Raw genomic sequence first — 16,318 nt, forward strand, 5'->3', positions numbered from 1 at the left:
CATGGACCAAGTGCATGTCAAACAAGTGCATACCCTTCCCCCTCAGTACAACTGTAGTTAATGGTTTCCTTTGTGGGGTGCTTGTTAGTTTTTTAATTACCTTCAAAAACATCTAATCACTTAACCACCAGACACATCATAGAGGTATAGATGATAGTTACTCTTTCCAAAGACGGAGACACCGAGGCTCAGAGAGGCATAGTAAAGAACAGAGGGTGGGGGGCTGAAGCTACATTTTTGATGCCAGATCTAGTGCTGGCTCTAGAACTTAATACCTGATTTATCCATGAGGGAAGGGCCCTGGGGCTGAATGCTTGCCCTCCAGGCCCTAAACCTGTGATTCTTTTTTTTTTTTTTTAAGATTTTATTTATTTATTTGAGAGAGAGAGAATGAGAGAGAGCACATGAGAGAGGGGAGGGTCAGAGGGAGAAGCAGACTCCCTGCCGAGCAGGAAGCCCAATGCGGGACTCGATCCAGGGACTCCGGGATCATGACCTGAGCCGAAGGCAGTCGCTTAACCAACTGAGCCACCCAGGTGCCCATAAACCTGTGATTCTTAAACTTGATTGTACTTACTTCAGAACCACCTGGGGGCTGGTTAACATGCAGATTCTGGGTCCCCTTTCCCTGACTTTCAGATTTAGAAGTTCTGGAGTTGGGCTCAAGAACTGGATTCCCAACAAGTTTCCAGGTGATGCTGAAGTTGCTGTTCCTCTTGGGGATTATACTTTGAGAAACCCTGTTTTAGAATATAGGTCAGGGGCCCTCCATCCTGTGTTGACACCAAAATTTCCTGGGAAGCTTTAGAGATATATATTGATGGCTGGACCTTCCTTCAGAATGCTTCAGCTGTCGTAGGGAAGAATGTGGGAGCATTGGTATTTTTTTACTGGTCCTCAGGTGATTGGAATGTGCAGTGATGTTCCAACAAAGGTGGGAAGCCATTGTTTAAGGCAGGGGCCAGCAAGCTGGGGTTTCCAGTTGGCTACTGTTTTTGTAAATAAATTTTATTGGCACACAGCCCTTCCCATTCAGTTGACGGCTGCTTTCACCCAATAATGATAGAATTGAGTAGTTGTGACAGATACCATTGGCCAGCAAAGCAGAACATACTTACTCTCCAGCCGTTGATAAGTAATAAAAGCAAAATAGAGGAAACCATAGAAGATACTCTATACTCTTTTACTTTCAACAAGTCTTTCCAAATTTTGATCAAGGCAATGTGTGGAATGTTTGGAAAACGGGAGAGAGGCTGAGCTTTTCTGTAAGGAACTTGACTCAAAGTTGTGATTTCGTCTTTTTAAAATGACTTTCCTCTCTACTTCTTTGTTTCCTGCACGCTCATTCTCCTTTCCCACCATCTGAACACCTTGTTTCCCTTCGGCTGTGCAAATACAGAGCTTCTTTTTTCTTTTTCAAGATTTTATCTATTTATGTATTTGGGAGAAAGAGAACAGGGTGGGGGAGGGAGAGGGACAAGCAGACTCCCCACTGAGCACAGAGCCTGACGTGGGGCTCCAACTCACCACCCTGAGATCATGACCTGAGCCAAAATGAAGAGTTGGTTGCCAATCAAGCCACCCAGGCACCCCGACTCGGGCTTCTTAATCACACATTAGAATTCTGCTTTGCTGGCTAACCTCCATTTCCTGGTCTTCACATGGGTGGCATGTTATAGTGGAAAAGGAATGGTATTTGGAGTCACAGGATCTGAATTTGAATCCTATCTCTGCTACTTAGCGATGAAATCCCAGGGAAGCTTACTTAGCTTCCGTGGACTTTGTTTTCCTGAACTGGTAAAATAAAGATGATAATACCTCACTTGCTGGGTTACTGCAAAGATTAAGGAAGACTAGTCCAAGTGCACTGCAAACTGTAGAACACCTTACACATTTCATTTACTATTATTGGCCACAACTTCTCCGGAGAATACAGGAAGTGAACTGCAGTCCACTTCATTGGTGTCTTTTTGGGATTCACCAGAAGGGACAGAACCTGTCCAGACTCTAAAATTGAGTTTATTGTAGTTTGACAAGCCCCTGAAACTTCTCAGGCTGCAGTTTTGATGGTTGACTCAGAATCCCAGGATTAGATCTCAGAGCCTGCACACTCAGATGCTGACAAGATGCTGCACAGCATTGGCCTGAAACGAGACTTACGGTCATGACAGCAGGGATTGCAAAATCTGGGAAAAAGGCAAAAAATGAGTCAAGAAACAAATGACCTAAAAATTTAAACTTATAAATAAAGTAGAAGAAGGATATAGCAAAAAGCTAAGGGAGGCCCTGAGTATTTTACAGCTAACTTCAGGGGCCCCTAAGACTTTCTGGTTCAGCCCTATATGAAGAGGGTAATGCATACAGATATTAATTCATAAAGCATATGAAGAGCCCGGAATTCTTTCCCTCATCTGTTGCCCATGGGAATATCTTGTCATGTACTCTTATCATCACCTTGCAATGATTTCTAGAAACTTCATGTAAACATATAGAGAAAAGAAAATATTAACCTCTCCCATAACTCACATGTAGTGGCCAAAGAGGAAAGTGTCTTTCTTGTAAACAGAGATCTTCACATCTGTTCTTTCTCTTGTAAACTCCTGACATCAAATTTATTCATTGCAAAACTCATTACTGGTCAATTTAGTCAGAACCACCAAAGGGATTCTGGTTTTATATATATATATATATATATACATATATACACACACACACACATGTGTATATATATATATATATATATGCTCCAGAGTATTAAAAAGGTATTATTAAATGGTATTAAAAAAACCTTTGGGAAAATAGTTGACTTCTTATAATGATTTGACAGAAGGGCATCATCATTTCTATCAAGCCATTATATATCTTTTAAACCACACATTTCTAGTTCCGCTCTGAAGGCAGAATCAGCCACATTTTGGTATCCCTATGCCAGAGACCAACAGCTGAGCCAGCCCCATGCCAGAGAAAGTAAACTGGCAACACAGACTATGTATGGAGAGATTATGCAAAGACTTCAAATCTTCCGTTTTGATAAAAACTTGCAAAATGAAACAGCGAGAATATAATTAGAACAATCTGTTAGACCCAAGACTGTTAGTATCTTTCTCTTGCTCTTTTCTTTTCCCACTTGGAACTTTCACTATTTATCAACCATTGCAGATCTAGAAATACCAGTTGGGTAGAATTAGGCAAAAGCTAATTGCTATACTTCAGTTCAACCCAGCTGCTATCCATGGGCCTCGTTAGGCTCTCTAACGACCAGCTTCTTGGCCTCAAAGTGCCTACTGGAAGAAAGAGAAGCCCAGCTTGGATGAAAGGAGGGATCCAAAAGAATTATCAGAGAAAAAAAAATTAAATTCAGAAATATGAAATAGAGCCAAAGGAACACCCAGTTTCAAGGACCCAAGTTTGGGGACATCCGTTCTGTTGACTTCTATCTTTCCTTTCTTTTAATTCTTGTCACACAAAGGAAGCATTACTGCTACATAGTCAGCAATTATTGGTTCTCAGACTGAGAGCAGAAATCAAATCTGATGTGACTCCTGATTTCTCCATAGCCCAGTGAAGAGAAAGAAAAGGTGGGACAGAGCATACGCTTTTAGTTTAGGAACTCTGAAATAATCCAAAGTCCGCTTAATGTCGGTGTTCCAAGTGCTTGCAACTTTCCTAGAGGAGGGAATTTCTTGCTTGAAATAGCCTGGTAACAAATTTGTTTACCTTTCGTTTCTCCTAGGGGACACTTCTTGCTTTCCACCTTGACTGGAGATCTTGTGTTTCTGTGCTTAACTCAGGGTTTTCTTGTGAGGCTCTTTTCCAACATTATTTTATGCAGCATTTACTGGTAATGGGGACATTTCAGATAGAAGCTCAAGCAGTACGTACACCAACTTCCATATACAACTTCCAATACTTCCATATACACAGACCGTGTTCTCTTTGCTCCTGTTTGTTCTTAGAATGCAGATGAATCTGTGCTGGGCGCTCCCCTTGGCCTTTCTGTGGCCACACAGCTGCTCAATGTCTGGTTGGGATTAGGGGCATAGACCAGGCCACAAAACAAATAAATGGGCCCTGCTGGCCAGTGAACACCCAACCTTGGCTTTGGCACTTGCCCTAAACCAGGAACAGGCAAGCTTTTTCTGTGAAAGGCTAGTGGAACATACATAGCATGATTTGGGGCTTTGAAGGCCCTATGGTCTCTCTCAGGACTATTACTATAGCCATATTGTGGTGTTAATAGGGCAGTGAGAAAGCAGCATAAACCATACCTCAGTGAAGAGTGGGGCTGTGTTCCAATAAAACTTGATGTACAAAAAAAAAAACAGATGCTGTGGTCTGTGGGCCATTGTTTGCTGACCCCTGCAAACAAACCTGTCTGATCAGTTTGAACCCAACTCATTCAGTTTCTCTTCAACAATGTAACCAATCCCCATCCTGAAAACCACTTAATATATTCCTTGAATGAGCCTGTCAGCTAGCATTGATTTATGATGCCCAAATCAAACTAAAGTGTGGTAGAAAAAGAAGGCAAATTTTATTAAATTTTGGGGGAGGGAATCCAGTTTCTGAGATCAAAGGGAGATACTAAACTTGTGGGACCATTTTGCACAGTCACTTATGTGAACAATCAGCCTCTTAAGCAAACCACGTTAAGAGAATAATCGCTACCCCCCAGAAAACCACAACATCACATACCAGGGTCCCGTGAAGCAGGCTACACTCTTAAGGCCTATAAATGCAATCTGTCCTCTTTACCTTTTGGAGGTTACATGGGGCAAAACACGTAGCAGAGAGCTCGGCACGTTGTGAACATTATTATCCTCTTTAACATATAAGGAATTGGAGCCTTGCTTCTCTTCCTGTGATGTACCTATGAACCACCTGGGGGACTTGTTAAAATGCAGATACTGATACAACAGGTCCAGGGTGGGGCCTGAGGCTCTTCATTTCTAACAGGCATCCAGGTGAGACTGATGCAGCTGGTCTGAGAACCTCACTTTGAAGAATAAGGACTTAGAGCAGTGTTTGGCAACGTGGGTTACACACTGGAAACTCCTGGGAAGCTTGTCAAACACCCAGGCCTTGTCCAATCCCACACCACATGGGTCAGCACCTGTGGGGATGGGGACCCCGATGTAAGTACTTTTTAAAGTTCTCCAGGTAGCTGTAATGTAGAATTTCAAGACTGAGTGTTGCTGAATTAGAGGCTCAGAGAAATTAGCTGACTTGCCCAAGGGCACTTGACTTTAAATGAGGTTAACATTTTTGCTTGCCTCATATCTGAAAATGGTCTTGAAAGTTGTCACGAGGCTGGGCACAGGCAAAGGTAGTTTCCAGGATGACAGCAGACAGGAGGCGGGGAGGAGAGGAGGAAAGACGAGTTGAATTTATTCACACACAGTGATACCCACACTGGTTAAGGGAATGCAGATAAAGCAGGCAGAACTGCACATGGATTTGTCCCCGTGTAAAAATCCCTCTTATGACTCTTTCTTTCTTCATCAAAGCAACAGGGCAAAGAGCCTCTGGGCTCCAGAAATGTGCAGTGCCTTCAGCTCCTTTGATGAATCACACCATGATGAAAGCCTAGAGGCTGAGTAATCACATTTGGCTCCCTTTCTGCCTCTTGGGACATTCAAAAAGTCATATTTATGGGACTAGGCAAAATTTCTGACCCAGGGATTTCTGTCCTGAATAAGACCAAGCTAAAGGAAGAAGGAGAAGAAAAAAAAAAACTTGGGGGAAATTAAGGGACAACCCCAGATTTGGGGGTGTCTCCTAAATGCGTGCAACCCAACATTGAGTGTAAGGCCATTTCACCTGGAAAAACACACGGATTTCAATGACGTTTACACAATTGTTTAACCGCGGTTGTACAAGACCAGATCCGTTTTCTTACTCTCTGCAGATCCGGTGGTTTATTAGCCCCCCTGGGCTGAAGACCTTGGCTGTGTAATTTGGGACATCCTATCTCAAAAGGGAAGTGCAAATAAATGTGCGGGAGGACCTGGACGTTTCCCAGACTAAGCAGATGACAGCTGCCGAGGGTACGTGAGGTGCAGATTCACCCCTGGAAGCCTCATCCTTCCAGGTAGAGGATGTGAGGAGCCCGGGGTCTGGTGGGTTCTGGGAACAACGTGAGCTCATGTGAAAATTCACAACGTTGAACATGCAGGAAGAACTCAGTGTTTTGCCAAATGTTTTCAGTGGCTTAAATTCAAGCATGACTTTCCCCACACCTCTATTCCTTTGGGATATTCTCGAGGACATTTTATTTAGTTTCTTTACTCTGTCCCTCTCTGACTCCTTTTGGACAATAAAGAAACATGAATCATGCCCGAAAAGACATTAGCCAGATGTTCTGAAGAAGAAATAAAACTCCGAGGGCTCCAGTTTCTGTGGGAAGCATCTTGCCAGCCTGAGTTCAACTGGGCTTTTTGGCCCCACAGGCTTCTTTCTTCAGGAGTTCCCATGTGTGATCCAGACCTGCTGATCAGTGTTCGGTGGGGTCACATGTTCCCCACTCACAGAAGCTTGTGACTGTGTCCTAGGAAAGGACCGTGGAGCCACCGGAGTCAAGCCATCCCTCATTTTACAGATGAGTAGAAGTGAGCTGTGCAAGGTCTCAGAGTGATGCTGGGGCAGCAGGGGGACCAGAGCCCTGACTCCCAGAGCAGCACCCCCCACCACACCAGGCCACCCCTCTTCTCAACTGAACATGGAGCAGAGCAAGGGGCTGCAGAGAGATCACTTTCGCTTCCCAGAATAAGAAGGTACCAACCAAATGAAGTTGGTAAGTGACAAAGAAGTTCAGAAATATTAACTATGAGGCTGTTTAATTTACATATAAGCTCTTTCTAGAAAGACTACCAGGAGGCTGGGCTGTGCAGCTGGTGGTGTGGGGTCTCTCTTTATATTTGCTTCTGATAAAGAGCAGTGATTCAAGACTGTGGTTCATGTCAGTGACATCCGTGAGACCAACAGCAGGGACAGCCAGACAGTCTTAGTTTGGATTTTTCTCTCTCTGCTGGGAGCTCACAGTGGGGTGAATCCTTCCACACGTGAGCCAAGAAGTCTTTTGTACACATCTAATGGAGGAGTCATTCTTCCAGGAAGTATACCTTGGACGCTTTGGTAGTGAGGATGCTGAGGGAAAAGGCAGATCCTCAAGAGTCAGGAAGACAACAGTCCATATAACATATTGAGAGTGTACATCAGAATCATCAGAGCATGTTGAAGAGGCAGATTTTCTGTCGTCTGGCCCTGGATGTGGCTCATTTGGTGTGTTCTGGTTTGGCTCTCAGCAATTTTTTTTTTTTTAAATGAGCTTCTGATCTAGGTGATCCTGGTCCCACGTGTTCAGAAATGCTGGTCTGGTGGGCAGAGAGGTCCTTTGAGACTGCAGAAACAGATCTTTCTCTAACTGCTGGCTTTGTGGTCTATCTCCAGGAAGGGCAAAGGGTAACCCTCTGCTGTGTCTCTCCCAACAAAGTCAGGGGGGAGAGATGAGGAAGTGTGTTGGGATGGAGGAGTTAATTTGAAAGTCCCTTGGAGAGCACGGTGGTAGCCCTCCTTCTTCTCACATTTAGGAAACCTCTCTGCTTGCCTCCTTTGTCCTAAAAAAGGAAGGCACTGAAGCTATCTCAGGGAAGGGAGAAATGTGTGAAATGACTTGCACTTAGATTCAATTTTATAAGAAGCAGTGATCACACACCGCTTACTAGGTATCACACATCCTGTTAATAAAGTGAAAAAAAAATACAAAAAACTTCTCACAAAAGAAAATGACCCAAGCACTTTTGAATCTGTATTTCCAGAAGATGTGGCCACCTAGTGTTACTGTAACAGTGAGAATCTTGGAAAGGATCTGAGGTCACAGTGAAGTATCAGCGTAGCGAGCAGACATTCCTCCCAAGTGCTTGGCATTTTTCAAATGTTTTGCTTTTGTTTTTGCTCTGACTGTAGCAAATTAACCGTGATATGAAAACACCTTTTTTCTCCCCCCTGTGCTGTGCCTAGAATACCATGAGAAAAGCCACAGCTGTGGGAAACACGGTGGTGGTGGTGGGGTGGGGGGGCAGTGAATGCAAAGGATGGAGCCAGAGAGCGAGACAGTGGTTTCTCCGGAAGGGGAGAAGAAAGAGGCCCACAAAACAGAAGACTAGAATATCCAGGTGAGATGCTCAGTGATGAATCGTGTCCACAAGATTCCAAAAGGCCCCAGCACTTCTTTGGACACGGAGGGAAAGGCTCCTCACAGCACAGTGAGTAAAACGTATTATAGCCATGTAAACAGCAGGCTCCGGCAGACGCAGTGGGTTCTTATTTTTAAAATTAGGCATGGCATCCTACATGTGGAGGAAGAAATGACAACTTCTCCTCTCTGTGCCTTGGTATATGTGCATCCTGGAGATGTACTGAGAAACTTTGCTGCCTCATGTGGATGTTAGTAGATGCTGAATCACAAACATGATTTTGATGTGAGAGTCCCCGAGAAAGTTATCGTTGATAAAACAACAGTGGGAGCTGGAGGTGGACCCTCCTTCCCCACACATTTCTAGGTGGCATCACAGGAGGAGGGCTCGAGTTACACTGATGTAATAGATTGTCATTCCTCCCAGAATGCTAGTGTTTGAAAGCTGGAAAGGATCTTAGATATTTTCTCCTTACTTTTACCCATCTGCTTTGCTCTCCTCTCCCTGTCATTTTAACTGAAAGAGGAGAGCTGGAGGGACTCACCCAAGGTACTAGTGTTAGAAAATGGCAGCATTTCTGTGAGGAGTCCTCTTGCCAGCTAATCTGAAATCAGCTTGGATGGAAAGGATGGTCAACGTAGTTGTATTGATTGTGACAAGTGTACCACTCTGATGGCCTCACCTCTGCTAGAATGGTCATCATCAAGAAGAGGAGTGGAGTGTTGTCAGGGATGTGGGGAAGAATGGACCCCACTGCAGGGTGGGTGGGAATGTAAATTGGTTCAGCCCCTGTGGAAAACGGTCTGCAGAACCTCAAAAAATTAAAAATATAACTACTATGTGATCAGCAATCCCACTTCTGGCTGTTTATCCAAAGGAAATGCAAGGATGTCAAAAAGATATACTCAGCCCCATGTTTATTGCTACACTATTCCCAACAGCCAAGATATGGAAACAAGCTAAGTGTCTGTCAACAGATGAGTAGATAAAGATGTGGTATTGTACAAATACATGTGCACACACATACATACACACACAGGCGCATGCGCACAACGGATTATTATTCAGCCATGAGAAAGAAGGAAATCCTGCCATTTAGAGCAACATGGTTGGACTCTGAGGGCATTATGTTAAGAAAGACAAGTCAGACAAAGACAAATACTGTATGATCTCACTTGTAAGTGGAATTTCAAAAAGTCAAACTTGTAGAAACAGAGAGTAGAATGGTGGTTATTGGGGGTTGGAAGGCAGGGCAATTGGGGAGATGTTGTTCAAAGGGTACAAACCTACAGTAAAGAAACAAAACCAAGTGCACCACTCCAGGAGGTGGATAGTGCAAGAGTCTGTGTCTGTGTCGGGGCAGGGGGTATATGGGACCTCTCTCTACTTTCCTTTCAAATTTGCTATGAACCTAAAACTTGTCTGAAAAATAAATCTATATAAAGAGAAAAAAAAGATCCACCTTTTTTGTGACAGTGAATTCAACAAATTCAATTTATTTTTCTTGTGATTGTAATTTGTGGCTTTTCTTTATTCTAGAATATATATATATATATATATATATATATATATATATATGGACCCTCCTTCCCCACACATATATATTCTATATATGGGCTTACTACAACCAGCATGACATTATTTTGAAAGATGCATTACTGGATGTATCGCTTGAATAAATGGAAGTTGAGAAACAAAGAAATATCTCAGCCCTAAGCCAATGGGATTTTCGCACCAGCCCCATCGCCTTTCTGGATTCCAGTGTCTTCATTGGCAAACTGAGAGCATTGGACTAGATGGACTTTAATGTCCCTGCAACCAACCCAAAGGCTCCCTGAGTGTAGAGCAAATGTTTTGAATTGTTTTTCCTTGGCAGTGATGGTGAATCCATACTTTGGCTCAGTGCTGTCTCCCTGGGTCCGTGTGAGACCCCCTGGAGGAAGGTGGTCCAAGTTCATGGTGAGGAAAGAGGCCTTGGCCAGCACTTTTAAGGATCAGGCCTTGGGCTTCATTTGCATCTTGCTCTACTTACCTGAACATGTGGTCTTGTCTTTAGTATAAGAGTTGGCCTGAGCCAGCCCAGAGTCAAACAGGACTTTGGTGTTTCTGGATAAATCACAGTCCTGTTTGCATCACAATGACTCAAAAGGGCTAAAATTGATGACCACAATTCAAGATAATGCAATGATATGGAAGACAAAAGTAGTAAGGATGATAACCAAAAGTCAGTAATCTTGGAGGGACTTTGTACAATTCCCACAGGCATTTAAATAATGTGCTGAAAGTCTCTTATCATTTTAAATCAATAGAGCCATAGCTTTTACTTTTAATCATCAATTCAACAAAATACAACTACTTGCTTATACTACTATTGTTCAGGAAGATCTTAAAAATGAGGATCTTGAATTCCAAATCCCCATGGTCAGCAGCCTTTGAGAATATATCAGCAATGTAATAGAAAGCAAACTTAGGAGGATAGTCATCCAAACATTCTGTAAACACTTACAATAGTGATCATCCAGACCCACCCATCCCCCATTTTTTTTCTTCCCCTTCCTTTGAGTGAGCAATGAACTTCTCCAGGCTTTATCTGGAATTCTGTGAAGTTGTTCTGGGCGCCCCAAATAGCCTTAAATATCAGAAAAAAATTTTTTTTCCTTCATTCTTTCCTTCCTGCCTTCTTTCCCTCCCTTCCTTTTTTTTTTTCCCCCAAACAGAGGATCTTATGAAAGTACTGCGGGCAACAAAAAAGAGGCAAAGTAGCAGTAAACCCACAAAAATGCCTGTGTACCTCTTGCTTGACCTTTGATGGCAGCCGAGACATCACAGACACCAAGAGCATGTAGCATCAGGCCCCTGGGAAACAGAAAGCCAGCACTAGAAGTCTCTTCAAGAGAAACATCAGATAGCTGGCTCCTGTTGTTTCAAGCTTTACAAACAAGGTACAGTATGTGAACACCCTTTGTCTATTCTAAAGCACTCCACAAATGCAGACCGTTCTTTGTTGACCCGGGATAGGCTGTCAGGCAGATCCTGCTTCCATCTGGAGCTATGATATATTTCGTAAGACAGGCAGGTGGGACAACTTGGTGGACACAAATCCCGGGTAGCAGTAAGAAGCCTGGGTTCTTGTTCTGGCTCCTATGTCACTGCACAAATCTTAAAAACTTTGTGCCTTTGGTTCTCCTTTTATTTTTAGAAGGGGAGAGGTCAAGATGGAAGAAGAAGAGCTGTATGATATCTTCTTCTCCTTCTTGTCATTCTCCATCGTCAAATCTACTCTCCAGGTATTGATCATTTTACAGTTAAATTTTGCCGATGGCTTGTCTCTGTGTTCACCTTCAAGTGAGTTTTTTCAAAAAGGCTATTTCAGGTGCTGTTCACCTTTGCATCAGATTCAGCTGCTTAATTTGGGCTTTTCACATCCTCCCTGAGTACCTCCACCTTGTCTGGCTTGAGTGTTTTCAGCAAAAGCCTTTCCGTGTTGGTCCTCGGTGGTGACGTGAGGCCAAGAGATGTGCGCAGTGCTCAGGAATATGTCATGGGAGATGCGGTGCATCCCCCCACTCTGTACTCCATCATTCCTCTGGGTTATTTGCATCCACCATTTAGCTCCATGCTTCCCAAATACTTTTCTAGAACTTGACACTCTTACCAGCTTCCCCAATGTTCAGCCTGGGACTTTTTACTGGAATCTTGCTCTGTGGCCATAGCTTAGAGAGAAAGCTCCAAGGTTCACAGTCTTTGACAACCAAGTGGGAGCCAGCAGAGCTTGCGATTCTCTGCTTGTCCCCAGAGACTAGTCCTAAAGGCTCCCAGAAAGCTTTTGTGGCCTCAGCTCTCCCTGAATGCTGAAGCCTGCAGCCAAACCAGCCACTTTCCATAAAGAACAAGAAGCCTACCTACAGCCTGTGTGTTAGAGTCAACCTCACAATGAATAACTGAGATCTTTGAATTTAGATGTTGTTGTTTGTGATAATAACAGCTGTGCTTAATCTAGCAGACAGCAGTGGCACCTCTCTGTGGAAGGGTAAAGTTTAGGGCAAGACATGACGGGAGGGATGAGGAAGACCTGGAAATGGGCGGTCAGATTTTATTCACAATGAGGTGTCTTTGAATTTTAAAAAAGTAGTGATGAATCACAGACATTTATATAAAAGTATCACGCTTCAACTACAATTTGATAAATAACTGTAACAATCTCACTTATGACTACTGGACACAAGAAGTGTATCACAATTAAAAAATAAGCACACACACACACACACACACACACGAGCCTTCTCTGTTATACCATGACCCAAGTTTTCCAAGTCCGCTTCAAAAAATATTCCTAAGGATTCATTTTACTTCTCACCTCCAAACTGTTCATTTTTTTATTTTACTGAAAAATACATAAAGGGCTTTTTGTTTTATTTATCTTGTCAAGAAAGCTTGACAAAAGAGAGGATGAAGCTTTCTTTGCTTGAGCCCTCATCATTAAAATCCTAATGAAATATTTCTTGTTCCTTGAAGACTGTTGTATAAAGAAGATTTGATTTTCCTGAGTAACTGGAAACATCTTCGTGAGGACATGTCTTGCACTAAAGATAGGCTCTGGGTTTTGGATTTTATGTGAGGAGATCAATTAAGGCAGTTTGCTGCCTTTATGTTTTCTTCCCAGAGCTAGTCTAGCTGCTTCATGTTTACCCCTTTTCTCTAGCACTCAAGGAGCTGCAAAGAGCAGGCAAAGGAAATGCTAGGCTTTTTCAAGTGCAGAGATGAGTGTTCTTCACTGAAATGAATGCAGGCTGCTGTGGGGGTGTTTTCTTAGGTCAAAATCCCTTAGAATAAAACTTACAAAAGTCATTGTTTCATTACCTCGGTTACACACAAATAATTTATGAATTTATATTGTAATTTTTCTTCCAGCTGAATCAGAGCTCTACGATTTTCCAGATAATTCCATGCAGAAGCCAATGGCACACACATTCCTGAGACTTTCATTGCAATCAATAAGTTAACTGTTGCTGTCAGCCTATGCAATTTCTCTGATTAACCTGTGAAGAGTGTTCTCCTTCATGAATGCTGTTCAGAAATAAACAGATACTGTCAAAGGAGACAAGGGCAGGTTCCAGAACTTGAATTCTTGGTGATCTTAAATGATGATGTATGAAAGAAAGAGAGAGGGAGAACAATTTGATTTGCTCCAACTAGGTTGACCCAGAAAGGAGAAGAGCAGAAAAATTGCTTTGCCTAAGCAAACATGACATCAAGTAAGACAAGAGCAGCATTCACAAAATGCAATATGGAAGCCTTATTTAAAATATATATAGTCTGGATCTGAAAGACACTTAAATGCCGGTAATAAAAAAGTCTTTGCTCATTCTGTTTTTCTGCTGCTATTTTTCTATCCTCATTGGCAACAGCTTCTACCTCCTCCCTGAGATACTGTCCTAAGATTTGGAGTGGGACTCCTTGGCTCTGGTTGAATTATGATTGAATTCAAAGTTCAGATAGGCAAAAAAGCCATCCAACACTAAAAATCAAGCTGACTTCCAAAGAGATGCTGGTTTTCTAAGGCAATATAGACACCCCTTTTGTAAAAAAGACTTAGAATTCTCTGAGAATTCTAAAAAATTTAAACACAATCTTTACCAGTATCTAGTCTGCATGGAATTATAGCTAGATTTGTCTGGTGTCCCCCAAAGTATTGTGAGCTCCTGATTATGCTCTAACCAGCTATCCTTGGTTCAAATTAGTGCACAATAAATATTTGTTGAACGAATGAAGGATTTTCCTCTTCTTTTTCATGTAAGGTTTGTCTTAGGGTTGGAGAGAGTAATGAGGTCGATTTTTATCAACTTAAAAATCTTGCCTTGGTCATACATATTTGTGAGTGACAATATTACATTCACTCACATGTTTTCACTCTATGCGAGACACAGAGGGACACAGGTCCCCGCCTTCTTGACAGTAGGCTTGGTCATGTGATCCCCTTTGGCCAATGACCTGTGAACCGTGTGCTGTGCCCCTTCTAGGTGGAGACTCCAATAGTTGTCTTTGTCCCATTCTCACTTCCTCCACTACTGTAACAGGTGAAGCTCCAGATGATGGCTGTGCTGTGACCCTGGGTCCTGGAGTGAGAGTGATGATCATGTGCAGCTGATCCACAGAAAACCCACAAAACATATTTGGCATGAATGAGCAGTAAACTTGTGTTCTTTATGAGTCATTTTGGGGGGTGTTTGTAGGTGCCTTGTTGCCTAGCTCGGCTTATCGAGATCGATAAAGTATTGGCAAAGCTTCCGAAGATATTACCCAAACCCAAATTCCAAAAAATTATTTGTTAACCAGCAATATCATGGTGCTGTTGCAGCTGCTGGTTGTTCATTTACTGTCAACCTGACTTTTTTTTTTAATAGATTGGCCAGTCTTTTAGGTGTTAGAAAATATGTACGAAGTCAGAGCCTTTGACGATAATGATCATGAATGAGCTTAAGTAATAAAATTATTGTGTATTGCAGATATCTTTCTACCTTTAACATTTATGAAGCGAAGTCAATTTTCACTCAAACAGGTTTCTTTTCATCTGGTTTTCTCTACAATGTTTATGCCTGAGGTTTATTGCTAGCAGTAAAGAGTGTCCAAATATGTTATGGGAGTAGCCAAATTCCCAGTGCTTTAAAATGTATTCCATAGGCCCCAGAGTCAGTGAAAAGCTGATTGATTATACAGCAAATACATCAAAACTGGTATTTATGAAATACCCCATTTCTTCAGCTCTATCTCTCATAAGCGTGAACATCACATTTGGGAGTTGTGTTGTGGATATCTCAGACAGCTATGAGAAAGAATTACTGCAGGTTTTCCATGACAAAGAGAAGGTTCTTTAAGCTGCTCAATAAGTTAATAAAAGATCTATGTCAACTGATGCCTCTCATGAACACATATTTTAAAAGGTGTGATTTAAGTAGTTTAGTATGGCTTGTCTATTCAGGCTTTCATATTCCAGTCACCAAAACACTTGTTACATAGCTGAATAAAGGACAAATACACTTTTTTCATCAGACTGGTTCAGAACTGACAAAGTTTCTGTTTAATTTGTTCAAGATGTGGGCAAAAAGTTCTGGCTTAAGAAAGTAGAATGAGGTATGGGATAGCCTATCCCAAAGATGCTACAGATGTTTTAGTGTTTTCCGTTGGCATATTTGGTCCATGATAATTCATTTGTTAATATATCTTCCATGTATTCTTTAGTAGTGTAATCCATCTTAGATTACAAAATCAAACTCCTATTTCCTATATGCTCACACTGTATGGACTCTGTACTAGATATTATTCCCTAGAGGAGACAGAGTGTGTCTAACAGGTTTGATAAGCTGTGCTTTTTTGCAAGTAGTAACTCTTGCCTTTTTGATGATGCTAGCACTTACAACATGCTATGGTATAGATTGTACGTGGTAGCTAGTTTTACTAAGTGCTATGTAGCAGAGAAGAAGCAGGTACATACATTGTTGATTGACTGATGCATAAAGGATGCATTGATTTGGGGTTAGCTGCAGTCTAGGAATTCTGAAAGAAATTTTCATGTCTTCAGGGGAAAGTAAGCATATCAGCATACCATCAAGCAGATAGAAAATCTGTCTTGCTGTATTTGGTGTCTGAAAGTATAACATTTCATGTTTGTGACATAGTCAGAGGTCAACAAAGCTCTAGCTTAAATATTTCTGAAGACAAAGGACAGTTTAACAGAATTGAAAATAGTTTGGTTGGTCAAATCCCCCCCAGAATGATTTTAAGGACCACTTATGCCTAAACGGTGCAAGAGTCCCTCCCCCCCCCCTTTTAAAAGGGGTGGCATACTTTATTTCATCAAGAATCCATGTGATTCTCTGAATGTGTCGTAAAGCACAGATGCAGAGTGGGCTTCAGCATCTCCCAGGGAGGAACGCGGCCAGTGGGGCGATTCCTCTTCTTTCTCCCCGAGGCACACAGCCCAGTGCAATTGAACACCGCCTCGCCTGAGCTCAAAGAGAGGTCTGCGCTTTTCCAGTTTCACCATCCTTCCACATTCCCGAAAGAAGAGCTGCTCCAGGATGTAAAACCAGTCCACTGTCCCCTGGGTGCGAAGTGAAAAAGCC

The 16,318-nt window shown here is 42.4% G+C and overlaps 1 protein-coding gene and 1 long non-coding RNA gene across 3 annotated transcripts in view; one reads left to right on the top strand and one right to left on the bottom strand.

Moving 5' to 3' along the window:
• Positions 1–16,318, bottom strand: part of GPC6 (glypican 6) — a 1,081,278-nt gene that overhangs the window by 64,787 nt on the left and 1,000,173 nt on the right. The window lies entirely within an intron of this gene.
• Positions 6,404–14,495, top strand: LOC129045659 (uncharacterized). The gene is made up of 3 exons (XR_008505705.2): positions 6,404–6,793; positions 10,913–11,137; positions 13,107–14,495. It is a non-coding gene; the product is annotated as an uncharacterized LOC129045659 (long non-coding RNA).

This window comes from Mirounga angustirostris, unplaced genomic scaffold (genome assembly GCF_029215605.1).
Source record: "Mirounga angustirostris isolate CCGP_5_RB_7025 unplaced genomic scaffold, mMirAng1.0.hap1 SCAF_3, whole genome shotgun sequence".
In the NCBI taxonomy this organism is placed as follows: Eukaryota; Metazoa; Chordata; class Mammalia; order Carnivora; family Phocidae; genus Mirounga; species Mirounga angustirostris.